This window comes from Amblyomma maculatum, chromosome 2 (genome assembly GCF_055883805.1).
Source record: "Amblyomma maculatum isolate TAMU_Amacu chromosome 2, ASM5588380v1, whole genome shotgun sequence".
Classification (NCBI taxonomy): Eukaryota; Metazoa; Arthropoda; class Arachnida; order Ixodida; family Ixodidae; genus Amblyomma; species Amblyomma maculatum.
The window spans coordinates 94,661,487-94,679,737 of NC_139345.1; the positions used below are offsets into that span (position 1 = coordinate 94,661,487).

The window sequence follows — 18,251 nt, forward strand, 5'->3', positions numbered from 1 at the left end:
ATTCCGCAGGTGTCCGCTCGCCCACATCAGTTTTACACCACCGGTAATACGCGATCGGCGCACAGTGAGCGCTTAAAGGAGCCGCGAAGCGCTTCGTAATATGATATCGGTTATGCTTCAGGTCAATTCTTTATGTCACAGGGATACTAGCTCAAAAAGAATTACAAGAATCGGTGCACAGGAACGGGAGTTATTCAACGAAGAAATTTAAAAATAGAAGCAAACAAAAAACTGCCCTCAACTCAAATTTTGCGGGGCTTCCCATTCCCATTTCGCTCTCCCATTGACGTCATTGGGTGCGACCAATCAAAAGAGGCAAACCGATGACGTCGCGGAAGTTATCACTGCATGGTTGCCTGTTTGCTTTAACTCGTTCCTGCCAAGGATGGCAGCGTCGTTTCTATGGTTACAAGGAACACGTGGGCGTAAGTTGACAGCGTCGCTCCCATGTTGATAAACAGGTGGATGGTCAGCGACGCTTCACCATCCGATATCAGCACTGCTAGCACCTTAGGAGTGCATAAGAAGTCACCGTAAATGGACTTGCCAGACTAATCGGAACTCGAACGCGAGATATCGCGACGGAGCGACGATCTGCGCGTTATTCCGTGCGGGGATACGCCGAAAGGGGACGAACAGCAGCCGACCAGCGTCGTCGCGTCCACCGCGCGGTGTTGACGACGATCGCCCAGCAACGCTGCCAGACCAACACCAAGCTGACGATGCGCACTGGTAAATATGAACCGCAGCACTTTTTTTGCATCTTTCTTGGGACTGAAACGAATTCTTGTAGAATGCAGTGGCTCGATTAGATCGTTTCCGCCAAGTCGTTCTCGGTACGCAGGCACGCCTCGCGAACTTCGAAAAACAACATACGTGTATATTGACGAAATGTGCCTTGTCCATATCGCGATTAAAAACGTGGTGATAGAGCCACTGTGGTAACATTACGTTCAATTTTAACCCCGGAAGTCACGCGAGCGGAGAAAACACCACACTGATGACTTGAAACTGTTGCTGCGTCCAGGTGTACGGAGCCTCTGTGCTGCCGAGATGTTGAGCCATGTGGTTCCACATTAAGGACGTTTGAACCTTTCCAACATGTGTGCATGCTGTAAAAGCACAGTATTTCACTGGATTCACTAGTGCAGCTTACTCATTTATTATCATTGCATATGTGTAGAAAGCACTATCAGTAATGTAATGACTAATCTATAGCAGAACTTATTAGATCTATGTACAACCTTTTCTTTTATATTTTTTTATTCCCTGAGGCGAGAAAACAATAAAAAAAAGCACTCTACATAGGGTATTTTGTCTCAAGGTATGGAGGTGATTTGTGGTGGTACTCTTTTTGCAGTATGTTAGACATTTGAGTCAAACCAATGTGGACTGGAGCTTTGTAAATCCCGAGATTGCTCTTTCACAGATGTCTCTCTTCTTTTCATTCTAGAAAATGTTATGTGGCCTACCACCAGTTTGCAAGATGGATTTGGGGGAGAGACTGAACTGGAGAACAAAGAGTGATCCCTTCAAGTGTGGTGACCATGATTAGGAAGGTGTTTCCATCGGAACGCTACACAGGGTAAATTTCCCAACTGTGAGGGGTAAAAAAAAAAAAAAAAACAGTTTTCAGTTTTTTCAAGCTTCATTTGTTTATACAGTGCACAGCTTGCAGCACGGATTACAGCATGTGGTACTGTTAAGCCGAAAAGAAATTAGTATGCCAGGCAAAGACAGAAAAGGGCAACACAGATATACAACTTTTGAAACACTTTTTTTCAGGGCTCTTCATTTTTGGTCTTACACTTTCCGGAACCATGAGGCCAAACTACACCATATTGCAACACCGGGAAGAACCAAGAAAAGCAAATGCTTCCCCTGTGGTCATGTTAATGGCAATTTTTTAAATTCTCCTTAGCAAAACAGTGCACAGGGTGACGGAACAGAGTCATGAAGACACCAACACAGTACTCGCTAGCAACTGAATAAATATATTGCTTGCAGGCAAGAAATACTGCATGCTGCTCCACAAAGAGACATGCACCAACTGGCCAGGCTACTTTCAGTGATGCATTTTGGAAAGGCTCTTGTGCCAATGGCACTTCGGATACACATATAGGTGTCTGTTCCAAGGCTCAGCCACAACAATACCTATATTCTGATAGTGAGGCAAAAGTTCTGGCATTTCATAACTTTGACCTGCAGCTATGTTGACGCATGTAGTATTGCAGTAAGGTATGAAGCAGACCATGTTGAGCTTCCAATGTCGAGAGTATACCAAAAAAGAAAAAGAGGTTCATATTCTTGATGTGCAAGATTCGACACCTACTCCTTGCTGCCAAGTATACTAACCCGGATAGCACTTTTGGAGCCACATAGATGATAGGCAGCACTAAATGCAAGCAATGGTCACTCCAAATGCAGCAAGGTGCCAGTGACCACTTACTTCACTTGGATGTTGGATGAATGCAGGGGCAGGTCTACAGCAGAGGCTGAAGGATAATAGGAAGCGTGGCTTCTATCACTGTCAACAATGTCTAGAAGTTTTCACAAATAGGAATCTGTGTTCTTGTCACCCTGAGAGACGGATAGAAATTTAAATCAACATGTGATCTGAGGAGATGGGCACCAGTTACAAAGCTACAGTTAAAATTTTATGTGGAAGCACATACAAAGAAACAACAGAAAGAGCTTGTGAGTAGAGTTGTATCCTCACAGCTGCTACTTTAATGACGTCCAACCAAAGATTGGTGATGTTATCAAAACACACATGCGGAATTTCCTGGAGTATGTATAGCAGCGAGACTTATATCAGAAAAACAGTTTACGTGGCAGTTTTTATCGGTCATATATCTAGACAGAGATCTTCCTTTTAGCAAGCCAGTTTCAGAGAGGGCCACAATCTGGACCACAGGTTTTGTTCAAGAATATTTTCAGTTCAGGTTCGTCCCAGCGCAGCTGCACTGCATTACAACTGGCACATTTCGCTGGTTTTGAGTTCTGAAAAGTTCAACAAGGTCATATACAACACAGCAAGCATTGCTTTCTAAGTGCTAAACATTAACTACAAGAAAAACACAGCTGTAGGGAGTTGGTGAAGGTTCCAGGTAATAACGCTGGACATATGAACACAGGGCTTCGAACAAAATATAAAGGAAGGAAGGACAGATCTTCATTTCTGAGCTCCGTAATTTGCACATCATAATCCCTCACAACGTCGAAAAAAGATGCTGACTGGGACACACTGGACCACAGCAGATTGTTTGCATGCCACTTATGACGTCTTGCAGTGGCCTGGTCCCTCAAGAACACGAACATTTTTGCTACAGCCGTTTGAACTTGTTTGCACTTAGGGGACAGTGGAGACTGGATCAAATGCAGTTGGTCAAAAACATGGACACACTTTGCAGATGCAGAAAAACATTCATCTTCAGCACACAGGTCATGCACAAGGTCGACACGGCACGGTTAGATTTTGGGACTGGCAACAAGGAACTTTCAATGGTGTAGTGGCAGCCAGTAGGAGCAGCTATCGAAACCAGCTGGATGATCACCACACCTGGCATAAAGTCCATTTTGCAAGTTTTGAAGTCATGGATGAAACCACACAACATGCAGCAATGATTCTTGGTACAAAACTTTGTCTAAGACATTTTGCATCTAAGGCAATGGGAAAGCATTTCAGCAAGCTCGATGGCTGCGTGCTCTTTGAACCCGCAGTCAAATTTTCTGTGGCATATGCTGTTATGGCAAATGTCAGGAAAACACAGTAGAACAGTGCACAAACACTTTGTAGCAGTCAGTGAGCAAGGTCATTCTTCATGTATCATGTCATAACACCTTGATAACACATCTCCTCTTATGCGGCTTGCAGAAACCAGGCTTTCACTGTGATGTTGGCAATATGGCATGGGAATGTGACTTGATCTTCTGTACGAACATTCATGTGCAAGCCCTTGCATTGAGAATCAGCTGCGAGTCTGTGCTGATCCCAGTACTAGTACTATGGGCTCATAAGGAACATGATGAAGCTTTGCCTTTTGAAAATGATGCCTTTCGTCGTTGGAGTAAGTGTCACCGAAAACCACGACATTCATTGCTTCAGACTCTTATTGTCCACATTGCTATACCAGTCACTATACTATCTTGTCACTTCTCGTGATCGTTGAGTGATGTGGCCGCGCTGAATTGTTGCTCATTCTCATGGTCTGGCAGCTCCATTAACCCACGGCCGATTCCTCAGCACTGGCCTGCTTTGGTTGTCACTGGCCCCTTAGAAATGCTCATGATGGAGCAGCCATATCCTTCCCATAGGGACAGCACTGCCTTAAAGACGTGGCCATATTCCAAGTCTGCAAACACTACAATAAAATTTCAATTATTACCCCCCCTCTTGCGTTTACCCACAGCCACAGCCAGTGTGGCAAAGGAACTACAACTGGCAGCCAAAGTAGCAGATGCGCTCATAATGTGAGTGCATCGCGTGAGCGCACTTGAGAGCTCGAGCGGTGCTATGAGGAGGAATGGCAACGAAATTTTAAGGTCGAGCGCTGCGTACAACCTCTCGAATTATATAATATTGGTCAACTGTCGTCGCGTGGCTTGTCTGAGAGTTCGCGCAAGCTTGTTTTTTTTTTTTGTTGTTTTTTTTTTTTTTTTCAGAGCATGGCTTGCCGGAGCTCCGACCGCATTATCGAAAAAAAAAAGAGCAGGGGGGGGGGGGGTAAAAACGCCTTTAATCTGCTTTGTTGCGTCAACAGACCTTGTGGCAAGGGACAGGGGAACGCGCGTGCTAGGGATGTACTCCGTCCCCCCCCCCCCCCCCCCTTTTTTTTTTTTCGATAATGCGGTCGGAGCTCCAGCAAGCCATGCTCTGAAAAAAAAAAAAAAATCGACAAGCTTGCGCAAACTCTCAGACAAGCCACGCGATCGACAGTTGACCAATATTATATAATTCGAGAGGTTGTACGCAGCGCTCGACCTTAAAATTTCGTTGCCATTCCTCCTCATAGCACCGCTCGAGCTCTCAAGTGTGCTTACGCGCTCACGCGGCCCGATCTGTTGACAGTCGAGAGGACAGTGAGCGGCTGCCAAGGTCGTTACTCGAAACGATGACTCTCTGAGAAAGTATACAGCAGTTAAAACATTGAATCCTTGATCTTGTATGAACTTCGACAGACTCGCTGACCAAAAACGTGGTCATTGGCACAACATTCACTGCTCAGTCCGTCGCGATGCTTCCGTCTTCGCTGTTTTTCGCTGAGCGCCTGGCATCGTTGGCACCGCGTTGCTGCGTAGCCGCCGTTGCTTGTAGCCTACGGATGCATAAGCTACCGATGAACACTCGAAGGCGTCTGGAGTGAAGTGCGCCGAGCACATACGCCGATTCGATTCTTTCTCAATGCCCAGAGCTTCTAACCACATTCTTTTTCGTTCATTATGGGAAGGAAATCTGTGGTACGACACTCCTCCAATGCCTTCGCTGCTCGAGCAGCCTGGGACTGCGCAGAATTTCTTCATGACAGCACGAAATATAACCAGGCTTCACCAGCGAAAACCGATCGGTCTAGGCAGGACAGCCTACTAGGATACGAAGAACCACCTACAACAAACCACGAGGAATAAACAAACGGCAAACCACATGCAAAGTCTGGCAAGGTATACGCAAGTATACGCGAGGCAAACACAGGGCAAACAGGAGCTATATGAGCAACTATTTCTACTAGAGGGGCGCACAATTCTTAGATTCGGAAAATAGACAGAGCCTCTAGCGTTATTTTTTGTAACATTTTATTTGAAGTGCTTTAATCTAAAATAAATATGTCGGTTTTGTAAGTATATTAGAAAACGCAAGACCATTACAGAGCGTATCATTAATCATGAGTTCATTTAGCCGTGAATTTATTGTTCGTCCAATCATCAAATCGGACCCAATGTCGTCATATCCGCTGCCAAAAAATGGCCGCTGTGTGCCGGCACCATCAGTGGTCCGAACTCGCTTTCACGAACAAATTAAAATATTAAATACTGGATAATACACAAAACAACCACCGTTAATAGTGTTACTATAACTCAATCTACGTAACCAAGAGGCAAAACAATGTGCTTAAAAATCGTTTCGGGGCTCCTTTAATGGGGACGGTAGCCGTAGTTCAGTGAGGCTTCAGGTGTTTAAGCGCATGCCTCGTTACAGTATGTGCAAAACCTTGGTGTCCAACGCAGACAGAACGTACTATCACCGTCACACCATCGTCGTTATATTATCATCGTCATCAATTAGTTGCTAGCTATTTAAGACTCCAAGTGAGTTAATGCAGCGGAGAGGCTACAATATAAATATAATATCATAGAGCTTGCAGCGACTGACATCGCGCTGTTCACGGGCGCTTGAAATTCGCGTCCATGGAAAAAATTTCGCCGCAGCAGGGATTTTGTCTCGTGTATTTAGGTTAGCATGTTTAGCATCCGAACCACTGAACCACCGCGGCGGGTAAATGCCTTTGGCAAGCTGTGTCTTTGGCGGCTAAGAACAGTAATTTTATAATAACCCTAGCAGGTTAGCTATCCTTGAACCAAGTTTCACGAGCGATAGCCATCGTGCGCAGCCGCGCTGCTGCTTCAGTCTTGGCTTGCTTCCACGTCTCGTAAGCATCTCGGCAAGATGCTAATCTAGCTTCTCCTTGTTCGATGGTCTCGGAAGACTGTCTGAAACGGGTGATGTCTCTGTTTTTAGCGAGATGGGGGTATGTGCATGACGTATTTTATTAAGTGAAATGGAGGAACGGCACAGATGCAGGTTCACGAAGACGATGATTTTAAATGCACAGCGCCAGAATGTTTTGTGGTTGGAACTTGATGAAGACAACGATGTTCAATGAACAGCGCGCGCGCGCGCGCGCGAGAGAGAGAGAGAGAGAGAGAGAGAGAGAGAGAGAGAGAGAGAGAGAGAGAGAAAAACTTTTAATGAGCATGTAATCAGTAAATATTCGCAGGAGCTGGGTGGTCGGTGCCCCTAGTCCAGGGCTCCGCTGGCAGCAGCTGACTTGCGGACTAGCTGGATAATCCAGGCTTGCTGGTCCAGGTTGTCGCTGGTCAGGGCCGCCTCCCACTGCTCGTGTGTCGGGCATGGCACTATTAACGTTGGGTCAGGTTTGTCCTGGCATTCCCAAGAGATGTGAAAGAGTGTGGGGCTTGCGCCGCACCAAGGACAGTAGCTCGTGTATTTTGTTGGGCTTATCTTATTTAAAATTTGAAGATTAGGGAATGTGTTTGTTTGTATTTTTCTCCAGTCTATAGCGTCCGAGGAAGGAAGGTGTTTGTGTGGTGGTGAGAAAAGTCTTCTTTCTAACCGTAGGTGTTCCAGCCTGTCGCCGTAGGGTCCTAGGAGAGGGGTGAGGTAGGGATGGGGATCCGCCCGGTTTGTGAGAGCTCGGGCTAGATCATTCGCTACCTCATTTCCTTCTAGGCCTTCGTGTCCAGGTGTCCATGTAATTGTGTGCGTCTGGGAGATGGAACGTAATATTGCACACGCTCTTTTGTGAGGTTTTCCGGCCAGGTAGTCCCTGCAGGCTGGTTGGGAGTCCGTCACTACGTGTGATGACTTATTTTGGTTGTCTTGTGTTTTTATGGTGATGGCTATTGCCAGTGATTCCGCTTCCGCAGGATCCTTTGCATAGATCGAAGCCTGAATAATTGGCCTCTTCTTGTGGTCAACTGCAGCTATTGTGAACTTGCCAGGTTCGCCGTAAGCCCCTATGTCCACGTAGACAACTTCCGCGTCTTTAGACAATTGTTTTTCCAATGATTTGACTCTGGCTTTCCTTCGACCCTTTTGTAACTCATGGTGCATGTGCTTGGGTATAAGGTTCACATAGATGTTGTTTCTTGTGGATGTCGGAATTTGTGATTTGATCTCAGAAGTTCTTAGTGCCTGCCATAGCCCTAGTTTTGACAGGATTTCCCTACCCGCCTGCGTTGTTGTTAGGCGTTGTTTCTGACTCTCTAGAACCGCCTCCTTGAGCTCCTCGAAGTTGTTGTGCACTCCGAGTGCCCAAAGACGTTCCGTTGATGTTGTTGGCGGGAGGTTTAGGGCCGTTTTATAGGCTCCTCTTATGATAGTGTCAATGGCCCTTTTATCAGTGAATCTAATTTCGTGATATGGGAGCCCGTAGGTAATCCTGCTAACGACTAGGGCCTGTACAAGGCGTAGGGTGTCCTCCTCCCTCATTCCTTTCCGGTGCCAGGTCACCCTTCTAATCATTCTGGAAATTTGGTTGACTGTAGTTTTGAGTGTTTTGATTGTATAATCCACTCTCAAATTGCTTTGCAACCACAGCCCCAAAACTCTGATCTTGTCCTTCTCTTGAATTATCTGGTCTCCTAGATAGAGCTGAATTTCTCCTGGGGACTTGTAATTTCTTCTGTGTAGCCTGATAAGTTCGGATTTTTCTGGGGAGCATTGAAGACCACTCTCCCCGGCAAATTCTTCGACTATAGGTCTATAGCGGCTTGCAGAGCTTCTTCTTTTTGCGCCAAGGATCCCTGAGTAGCCCAGATGGTGATGTCGTCCGCGTATAAAGTGAAGCCAATATCAGTGCGAGTCAACAGTTTTTTTGCTAAATTTATCATTGCTATGTTAAATAGCATTGAAGAGATTATAGAACCCTGCGGTGTACCTTTGTTCGGCATGGATACTTTTGATGATCGGATCTCTCCAATTCCTATGGTGGCTGTGCGATCTGAGAGGAAAGCCTTCACGTATTTGAAAATTTTCTCTCCGCAGTTGATATTGTTTAATTCTTGCAATATGGTTTGGTGGCCAATGTTGTCTAATGCTCCTTTGAGATCTAGTGCCAGAATGAAATTTTCGCCTTTTCGGGGTATGGCGTTGATGACTTCTTCCCTAATCCGGAGGAAAGCATCTTGCGTGCAGAGTCCCTTGCGGAAGCCCAGGATACAGGAAGGAAAGATGTTGTTTTCGTCGATGTAATTTTGGAGCATTAGGTGGACTACTTTTTCATAGAGTTTTCCCAGGCAAGAAGTGAGGGAGATAGGACGGAGACTCTCCACAGCCGGTGGCTTTCCAGCCTTTGGTATGGTGATGATATCCGCGTGTCTCCAAGCTGATGGGACCTGTCCCTTCTCCCACAGTTCTTCGTTGATGTACTTCGTTAGGTCTTGCAGATGTTCGGTGCTTAAGTTCCTAATCATAGCGTAGGTGACTTTGTCTCCTCCAGGGGCAGTGTTTCTTGTAAATGTACGGGCGGCTGAGTAGACCTCCGCCAGTGTTATGGGGGAGTCAAGGGAGGTGTTTGGTTGACCCGCATATGAAGTTTGGCAAGCCGGAGTAGGGTCTCCTATGTATTTCTTGTGCATGGCGGTGATCAACTCTGCATCTGTGCCCGGGTATTTATGGGCTATGGTGTGGAGGGTTCTTCTTGTGGCCGTTTTGGTTTTTGATGTGTCTATCATGCTTCTTAATATTGACCATGCTTTAGCCGTGCTTAGGGTACCTTTCAGTGAATTGCAGAAATCTGCCCAGTTTTGCTTGGCGAGCTTTATAGCATACTCTTGTGCTTCAGCCGTAACCTGTGCTATCTTCATTTTAAGTTTTCTATTTAATTTTTGCATTTTCCACCGTTTTAATAGACTTTTTCGGGCGTCCCATAAATGTAGGAGATGTCTGTCTACTTCCGGGGTTTTTGTCGTTGTTTTGATAGTCTTGGTCGTTTTTGCATGAGCATCCTTCAGGCTTTGAACCCAATCTTCAATTGTTGTGATGCCGTCGTGTGGCCGTTTAATTTGTCTGAACTTATCCCAGTCTGTTATTTTAGTAGAGCCAATGTTCCTTTTCATACGGGTTGTCATTAGGGATAAGCTAAGGATTTTGTGATCGCTGCCAAGTGTTTCTTCTAGATTGGTCCAGGTGCAATGTCTTATGTTTTTGGTGAAAGCTAGGTCTGGGCAGGTGTCTCTGCTTACACTGTTTCCTATTCTAGTGGGGGACATGGTGTCCGTCATAAGACAGAGGTCCAGCTGCTCAGCCGCTTCCAACAACTTGGTTCCCTTCGGGGTGTCCTTGTGGTAGCCCCATGCCGTATGTACAGCGTTTAGGTCCCCCATAATAATAAGGGGGTTCGTTCCCGCTATGCGTGTGCATTCCAGTAAAAGTGGCTTGAAATCTTCCTGCGTGTTGCTTGGAGGACTGTAAACGTTTAGAACAAACACACTCTGCTTTCTTCTTTTTTGAGAGATGATCTCGATGAGAACTTGATTAATTTCACTGAAGGGAAGGTCGTGCGGTATGACTGTTAGTGTGGGGGCCACTAGTGTAGCTATTTTAGGTGCCGTGTCATGGGTGTATGTGAGGTATCCTTTGAGGTATGTTGTGCATCCTGTTTCTTGGAGACAGATGACGTCCGGAGGTATCGGTTGATTTTGAATAAACATCTGCAGGGAGCTGCGTTTCCTCTTGAAGGAGCGACAGTTCCACTGCCAGAGCTCTAGGTGGTTTGGTTGCCGGTTAGGGGAGGCAGCCATCAGCGTTACTCGCCACTGACTCGCAGTCGCTGAGATCTGTCATGCCAGCGGACCTTCGGTGGGTTTTTAGTCGAGGGTCATCGGGGATTCCCGTGCGTTTTCGCACCCCCTGAGTTATTATTTGGATTTTCGAATTGAATTCTTCTTGAACTGCCGCAAATTGAGTTTGCGTGGCAATTTGTTGGTCTTGGAGTTGTTTGGTTAGTTGTGTCATGGTCTGCTGCATTTGAATAATCATTTGTTGCATTTGAGTAAGAATGCTTGGTGCGTTTTCTTGAGTGTGAAATCCGAGAGTTTGCGTAAGCGTTTTCTGCCGTTGCGTTTGGAGTACACTCGCCTGTTGAGGTTGAGATGCGGAGGTGTTTACAGAATTTTGTACCGATTGTGGCTGTATCGATACTATTGATGAGGGTTGGGGGGCAGTTTGCTTCTGACCCATTTGTAGCAGTTGTTGTAGTTGTTGTTCCACCTTATTAAGGCGTTTCTGTTGTTCTGATAGTTTTATTTTCAGTTGTCTATTTTGCTCCTCGAGCCTAGTGCAATCCTGGCATGGACCATACCCATTTAGAGCAGTGGGAGAGGCAACCTGAGCCCAGCTTACCCTTTTGCTGTCGTGCTCTAGCTTGTCTGGCGTCGCCCCTATCGCTTCTGGTGGTCCCTGCTGGTTGGGCCTGATCTGTTGTGTCTTCTGTTGGGAATAGTAGGCTGTCAAGTCCCGTCCCTTGGATCTCGATCGGGATTTGGGATTAACACAGCGCGATAATGTGTTGCAGTTTTACACGAGGCGTGATTGGCTGCGGCGATATCATAGTGCTCTCGTGCCTGGGCACGATGGTTTTTGCTACACAGCGCGAGATTAAAAAAAAATCATGCTGCGCACTAAGGTGCCTCTACGGTGATCTCTTCCTGGCTGAACAAAGACAGATCGGATCATCCACATCTAACCTCACCTAATCCACCCGATTCCCTTCTATGCCTCAGGTCATTCTTATGAATAAATATTTATAAATGAATGAATGCCGTTTACACACCCACTTCCCCTCAAGCCTCAGGTCATCCTTGTGAATGCAGATTTATGAATGAATGAACGGAATTTATGTGAAACTCGGAAATGAACGCAGTAGAGCTTTCGCTCTAAAAGCGCACAACAGGACACCACTGCATTTTTAAAATATGGTATTATTACACTGAAAATGTGTTGTATTTGGGGGAACTTTTTACAAAGGTTGTAGTAAATGCCACAAAATGCATATAAAAAAAACCAAAACAAAACAGCACTAAACGGGAGGAGAATGCCACTCCATGTGTCATCACTATTTTTTTTTTTTCAAGCTTCCACGCTTCAGCACTATAGCTTCGCTTCGGATGTCGTCTTCATCTACTCTGAGGAAGTTGCACTAAAGACCTTAATTAGGCTCTTTCATCCTATAGTTAAAGCCTAAACCACCCGTTACATACCTAACCGAGAATGGCAAGACGTGGCAAAGCAAAGCTAAATGAAACAAAATTTAACTAAATGAAAGATAAATAAGCGTTTGTTCTTTTTTTTTTTGCTTATGCACCAAGAATTGCGTACAAATAGTTTCCCACTTTCCTTGAGGGTGTTTACATTTCAGGTTGCACTCAAATGTTTTCAGTCAAATTTGTTGTTTAAAAAGTTATCGGACAGGTTGAGAGATGAAACCGGAACTTAGGACACTGCAACTTTGAGAGATTGGGATTACACTTCCGGATACCCGGAACAAACAGATGAGAAGAAGAGAAGGAGGTCCCGAACAAGCTGTGCAGCCATCGCCTTCCTATAGGTGCCACAGAACAGAGGAGAGGCCTCATTGCACGACCGGCAGAACCATATGGAGAATATATTCTCTCGCTACCTGAGCGTGGGCAGCGACAGCGCGATTCCAGAGAACCTCGCTCGCACGCCCAGCTTGGTGCTAGGCAGTGGAAGGACGCACGACGACAGTCTCGCTAGCGGCTCGGAGCTCAGCCAGCACGGCTCTTTACCACCCCCACCGCACAAAGGCGACGCTCTCCAGGACGCTACCAACAAGGACGCACACGTCTTACAGGGGTCGACGCAGATTGCCGAAATTTTCGAAGCCAGCGGAAGTCGTGAGTGCTAACTGCTTGCCCGTCTTTGCATGTCTGGGGTTGGTTGGGGAAATCCTTCCACTGAGCATAGATTCGTGGGTTCAGTTGCGGTTATCTGAACAAATGTTGCAGAACTAAAAAAGCAATTTGATTTGCAAGCATTGTTTATACATATATTAAAATTAATTTGCAAGTAGATAATTGTTATCGCTACCTTTTCTTGTTTACGCGCAGTGCTACGATCGCTGAAATACTGAATTTCAGTGAATATAACATTTTCGAAGTGTCTGCGCTGTAAAGTTGCGCTAAGGTTCACGGGAACGGAAGGAGAGAAAACACATATTCAGAGCGCAGGAGAGGAGAGCGCGCGTGCTATTTTCTGCTCTTATATTTATGTTTTACCTCACACAGCGACTTGAAAAGCAGTATGCCCCAGTAGTCCACTAAATACACTTTGATCATAGAGAGATCTGTGCTTAAAAATGTTATTACACCAGCTAAGCTGTTGCTGAACGCTCAGCAAGTCAGCGAAAAGGTGTCCCGCAGTGGCAACGCTTTCTTGGGTCGCCCCACATCCTCCTGGATAGCACGGTTTTAACAATTCCCTATAATCGCGCTTCAGTGGAGTTGAACTGTTAGCCGCTAATAGCTACAGGCCAGTATTAGTTGCAGAGCAAAGCGCGATGTTCTCATCGGCTTGCTCGAACAAACGTTTGCCTCGCCGATGCCACGACTGCCGCTCTTCTAAGACGGAAACCTTTTTTCGGTTAATTGCACTGGCGGAGAGCGGCTGCAACACCACAAAACCATAACCAGATCTTGTCACTACAAATAGCGCATGCTTTGGTTTCAGCTGCTGCGCATAAAAGGCGGCATCCGTGCAGTGTATCCAGTGGCTCTAAGTGTAGTGTTCCTGTATATGTTCCCTGCTGGAGCATATATAGCCTGTGTCGTGCCTGTCGTAATATACGACGGCTAGCCCGCTATGGGAAGAATATTGTAGAAAACTTTGCTCAAGCCTTACGGACGAGTTTTGCATGTGTGATGTTTAGGGTGTCAGTTCTACTGCAACCATTCCTGAAGGTTAAATGACTCCTCAAGCCTTACGGATGAGTTTTGCATGTGTGATGTTTAGGGTGTCAGTTCTACTGCAACCATTCCTGAAGGTTAAATGACGCCTCAAGCCTTACGGAGGAGTTTCGCATGTGTGATGTTTAGGGTTTCAGTTCTACTGCAACCATTCCTGAAGGTCAAATGACGCCTCAAGCCTTACGGAGGAGTTTTGCATGTGTGATGTTTAGGGTGTCAGTTCTGCTGCAACCATTCCTGAAAGTTAAATGACGCCTCAAGCCTTACGGAGGAGTTTTGCATGTGTGATGTTTAGGGTGTCAGTTCTACTGCAACCATTCCTGAAGGTCAAATGACGCCTCAAGCCTTACGGAGGAGTTTCGCATGTGTGATGTTTAGGGTGTCAGTTCTGCTGCAACCATTCCTGAAAGTTAAATGACGCCTCAAGCCTTACGGAGCTTGGCATGTGTGACGTTTAGGGTGTCAGTTCTACTGCAACCATTCCTGAAGGTCAAATGACGCCTCAAGCCTTACGGAGGAGTTTTGCGTGTGTGATGTTTAGGGTGTCAGTTCTACTGCAACCATTCCTGAAGGTTAAATGACGCCTCATGCCTTACGGAGGAGTTTTGCATGTGTGATGTTTAGGGTGTCAGTTCTACTGCAAATATTCCTGAAGGTCAAATGACGCCGGGATTTGTCCTCTAACGAATGAATGCAGTCGCTATAGTCACGTACGCCATCGCCGTGGCAGGGGTGCCTCCCAGGGTGTGCCGCAATGTGTGCAAAAATAAATGTCCAGCTTAATTTGGCTATAGCGAACATGATGGTGATCCCAAATTCGGTCTGGGCCAGTCCCATATTTGGCCCGGCCGCCCCCAAAATTACACCTCAGACGATTTGAACCGATATCAATGTCCAGCTTAATTCGACTGTGGCTAACACGATGGTGACCTCCAAATTTTCCTTGGACCACCACCATATTTTCCCGGGCCAGCCACCAAATTAGACCTTGGTCGATTTGTACCAGAAGAAATGTCCACCTTAATTCAAATATTGCGAACACGATTGTGGGCCCCGCCGGGGTGGTGCAGTGGTAAGACGCCCGACTACTGTGCCGGAGTTCCCGGGTTCGAACCCGACCACGGCGGCTGCGTTTCGATGGAGGCGAAACGAAGAGGCGTCGTGTGCTGTGCGATGTCAGCGCACGTTAAAGATCCCCAGGTGGTCGAAATTACTCCGTAGCTCTCCACTACGGCTCCTCTTTCTCTCTTTCCACTTTCATTCCCACCTTCCTCCCTTCCCTTACGGCGCGGTTCGGGTGTCCACAGAGCAAGTGTGACAGTTACTGCGCCTTTCCCTTCCTGTGAACCAATTTAATTTATTTTAACACGATTGTGGCCTTCAAATTTGGCCTCGTCCCCACATAAATCTGGGCTCGGACACCCCTGAAATTTGACCTCGGCCGAGATAAACCAAACTTTGTCCAGTCTAATTCGACTATCGGGAACTACGGTGACCTCCAAATTTGGCCCGTGCCAACACCAAAATTTGACCTTATTTTACCCGATTTGAACCAAATTCGATGCCCATGTCTTATTATATTATGATGAACAGGAAATATATTGTTACGGACGACATCAAGAAAGAAGAAGCGAGCAGTGGCGCGGACAGGAGCGCTCGCGCTAGGCCCGGCAACATTCATTAAACGTCAACAACCATCGCCACGCTGCAGGTATGGCTGGTGGTTGATGTGAATGATGGCAGGCAGTATGTAGCCCAGTGTTTTGCCTGAGCCAGTCTGGGCAATGCCCACAAAGTCCTTGCCGCTGAGTGCGATGGGCCAACCCTGAGCCTGGATGCATTTAGGCTCTGCGTAGCCCTGTGCCAGGATGCCCTTCATGATGTTGTCGGGGAAGTTGCCCTCCTTAAAGCGCAGGATGGGCTTGGGCACTTCGCAGCCCTTGACTGTGATCTCATTGGCCTGGCGGTAGGCATCCACCTCCTGGGGGGATCGGTTGGCCGTGTTGGGGTGTTCGTGATAGAAATTATTCTGGAATGGCTGCAGTTGGATGCGGTCCCATTCTGGCTTGCGAGAGGTACGGGGATCGGCACCCCGCACCTCCACAAAATGTTACGATGCGGCAAGCCGATGAAGAAAGACGACAGAACATGACCGATGGCAATGGCTGATGACGTTTAATGAATGTTGCCAGGCCTAGCGCGAGCGCTCCTGTCCGCGCCACTGCCCGCCTCTTCTTCCTTGATGTCGTCCATAACAATATATATATATATATATATATATATATATATATATATATATATATATATATATATATATATATATATATGATAGTGGCTTCGAGTTTCACCTCTGCCGTTTATGATTACAATTGTACTGTAACCATGTGTAAATGTGTGTCATTAATACACAATTCACTTAACCATGCAACCGCATTGCTAAGTAACTCAGAGCTAACGCTCGATCTTCAGTTTCGCCAGCGTCGAAACGCTACTAATTTTTTTCACTCGGTATACTAACGAGAGAAGGCCGCGTTAGGATTGTATAAAGGAGGATAACTATTCTTCCAGGGGTAAAGGTTCCATATATTGATACCACATGCGAATGCAGTGCCTTAAATGCGCAGGGAATGTTTCGAAATTTGCAGTTAAAAGCCTCCAGTGCGTTAAAGGGGCATAACTGCTATTTTTACATGCCCTTAATAGAGGCAGAAGTTACTCATTGCGCGTATCAAAAGTTGTAACGGTCTTGGGCCACGAGAGCTTCCACACGCTACTACTTTTTTTTTTTCACTCGGTAACTAACGAGAGAAGGCCGCGTTAGGATTGCTTAAAGGAGGATAACTATTCTTCCAAGGGTAAAGGTTCCATGTATTGATACCACATGCGAATGCAGTGCCTTAAATGCGCAGGAAATGTTTCGAAATCTGCGGTTAAAAGCCTCCAGTGCGTTAAAGGGGCATAGCTGCTATCTTTACATGCCCTTAATAGAGGCAGAAGTTATTCATTGCGCGTATCAAAAGTGTAACGATCTTGTGCCACGAGAGCTTCCATTCGCTAAGAGGTGCCACAGATATCTGAAACTGATTGGTGGGGATTGCGATGTATATCGTAAAAATGGCTCAAGTCTACGTGACACCAGCCAGCGATGGAGGAGCGAAGGAAGGTGAGGTAATAGCAGGGGGCCAGTAGGAAACGTCGCGTTGAGCAGGGCGGAAGCACTACATAGTGATGACGCAATGTTTGGGAGGATAGAGGGGCACTGACACCAAGTTGGCTGTCTTGTGTCCGAGTGGTGGTCGGCGCAACGCAACTGTCATTTCCTCCTTTCACTTGCCAGTCGCGCCTGTGACGAGATAAGAAAGCAATCGCAGCAATTGTGCTTCATGTAAACGGAAAGGGGGGGGGGTGCTGTCGTGGATATCTCTCGCATAACGCCAGGTATTATTTGCTATTGGATGAGTAACATCAACAATGGCGAATGTACTGGTGCTTGCATTGCAGCTGCCACGAACCAAGAGCCGGATGATGTCGCGGTGAAGGACCTGGATGTTCCTACTGCGAGTCGCCAGCCGTCCCCCAATGCGTCCCTGCAACACCTCCATCTTAGCAGCAGTAAGCACATCCAAGAACACTAAATCATACTTGAGTGTAATGTTCGTCATGCCCACATTCAGAAACCGTGCCTGTTCTCGCCTCTGAAACAACTCTTAGAACATAGTTAACCAGCCAAAAGACGAGACACAGCAAAGAGGAGGACAGGACAAGGCTGGACTATCAACTGAATGTTTATTGATCGGAAGAAAACGAAAAGCTCGCGCGCAACCCAACCAGTGGAATGGCAAGACAATGGGAGGAAGATGAAGACGAAAATTCAAAGCCAATTCAAAGTCAAGGCCTAACTAACGACTTTTCTAGTAGATCCGATTCCTTACAATGAAGGCTAACCGACGCCTTAGCCACACACTTGTCCTTGGCTTTAGCAATATAAAATGCTTCAACCAACTCCCTGCAGAGTTGATTACCATTGCTATAAAGTACACCCGTATTATTGAAGTCAGGTGGCACAAAGAGACGGGTCGTGCTTCGACTTACACTCTCGGGATTGCACATGTAGCGCAAGATTGGAACTCGCCTTCCCTCCCAGAGAATTAGAGTGTTCCGTCAGGCGCACGTTTAGGCATCTGCCTGTCTGTCCGTAGTAGCACCGGCCACAATTCAGCGGAATGCGGTAGACCACATTCTTTCTGCAGGAGGTGAACTTTTTCTTATGTGACACTGCACATCGAAAACTATCACGAGGTACACTGTCAAGCCCCTTTCGAACTCTAGCGCACAAGCCTCCTATCTTGTTTCTCGCTGTAAATACAACGTCAACGTCGTACCTTGCCGCCAGTTTCTTTAGTCGGTGAGAAACGCCGTGGAGGTAAGGTATGGCAGCCACTTTCTTTCGTCGCGTCGCCACAACAACATCCCCCTGCACCGTTTTACTCTTCCTCGATCGCGTTAAAACACGTTCTGACAAGCGA

The 18,251-nt window shown here is 46.6% G+C and overlaps 1 pseudogene; it reads right to left on the bottom strand.

Moving 5' to 3' along the window:
- Window positions 1-15,412: 15,412 nt before the first annotated feature.
- On the bottom strand, window positions 15,413-17,387 carry LOC146199298 (putative ATP-dependent RNA helicase DDX5 pseudogene; annotated as a pseudogene).
- Between the last annotated feature and the right edge of the window lie 864 nt (window positions 17,388-18,251).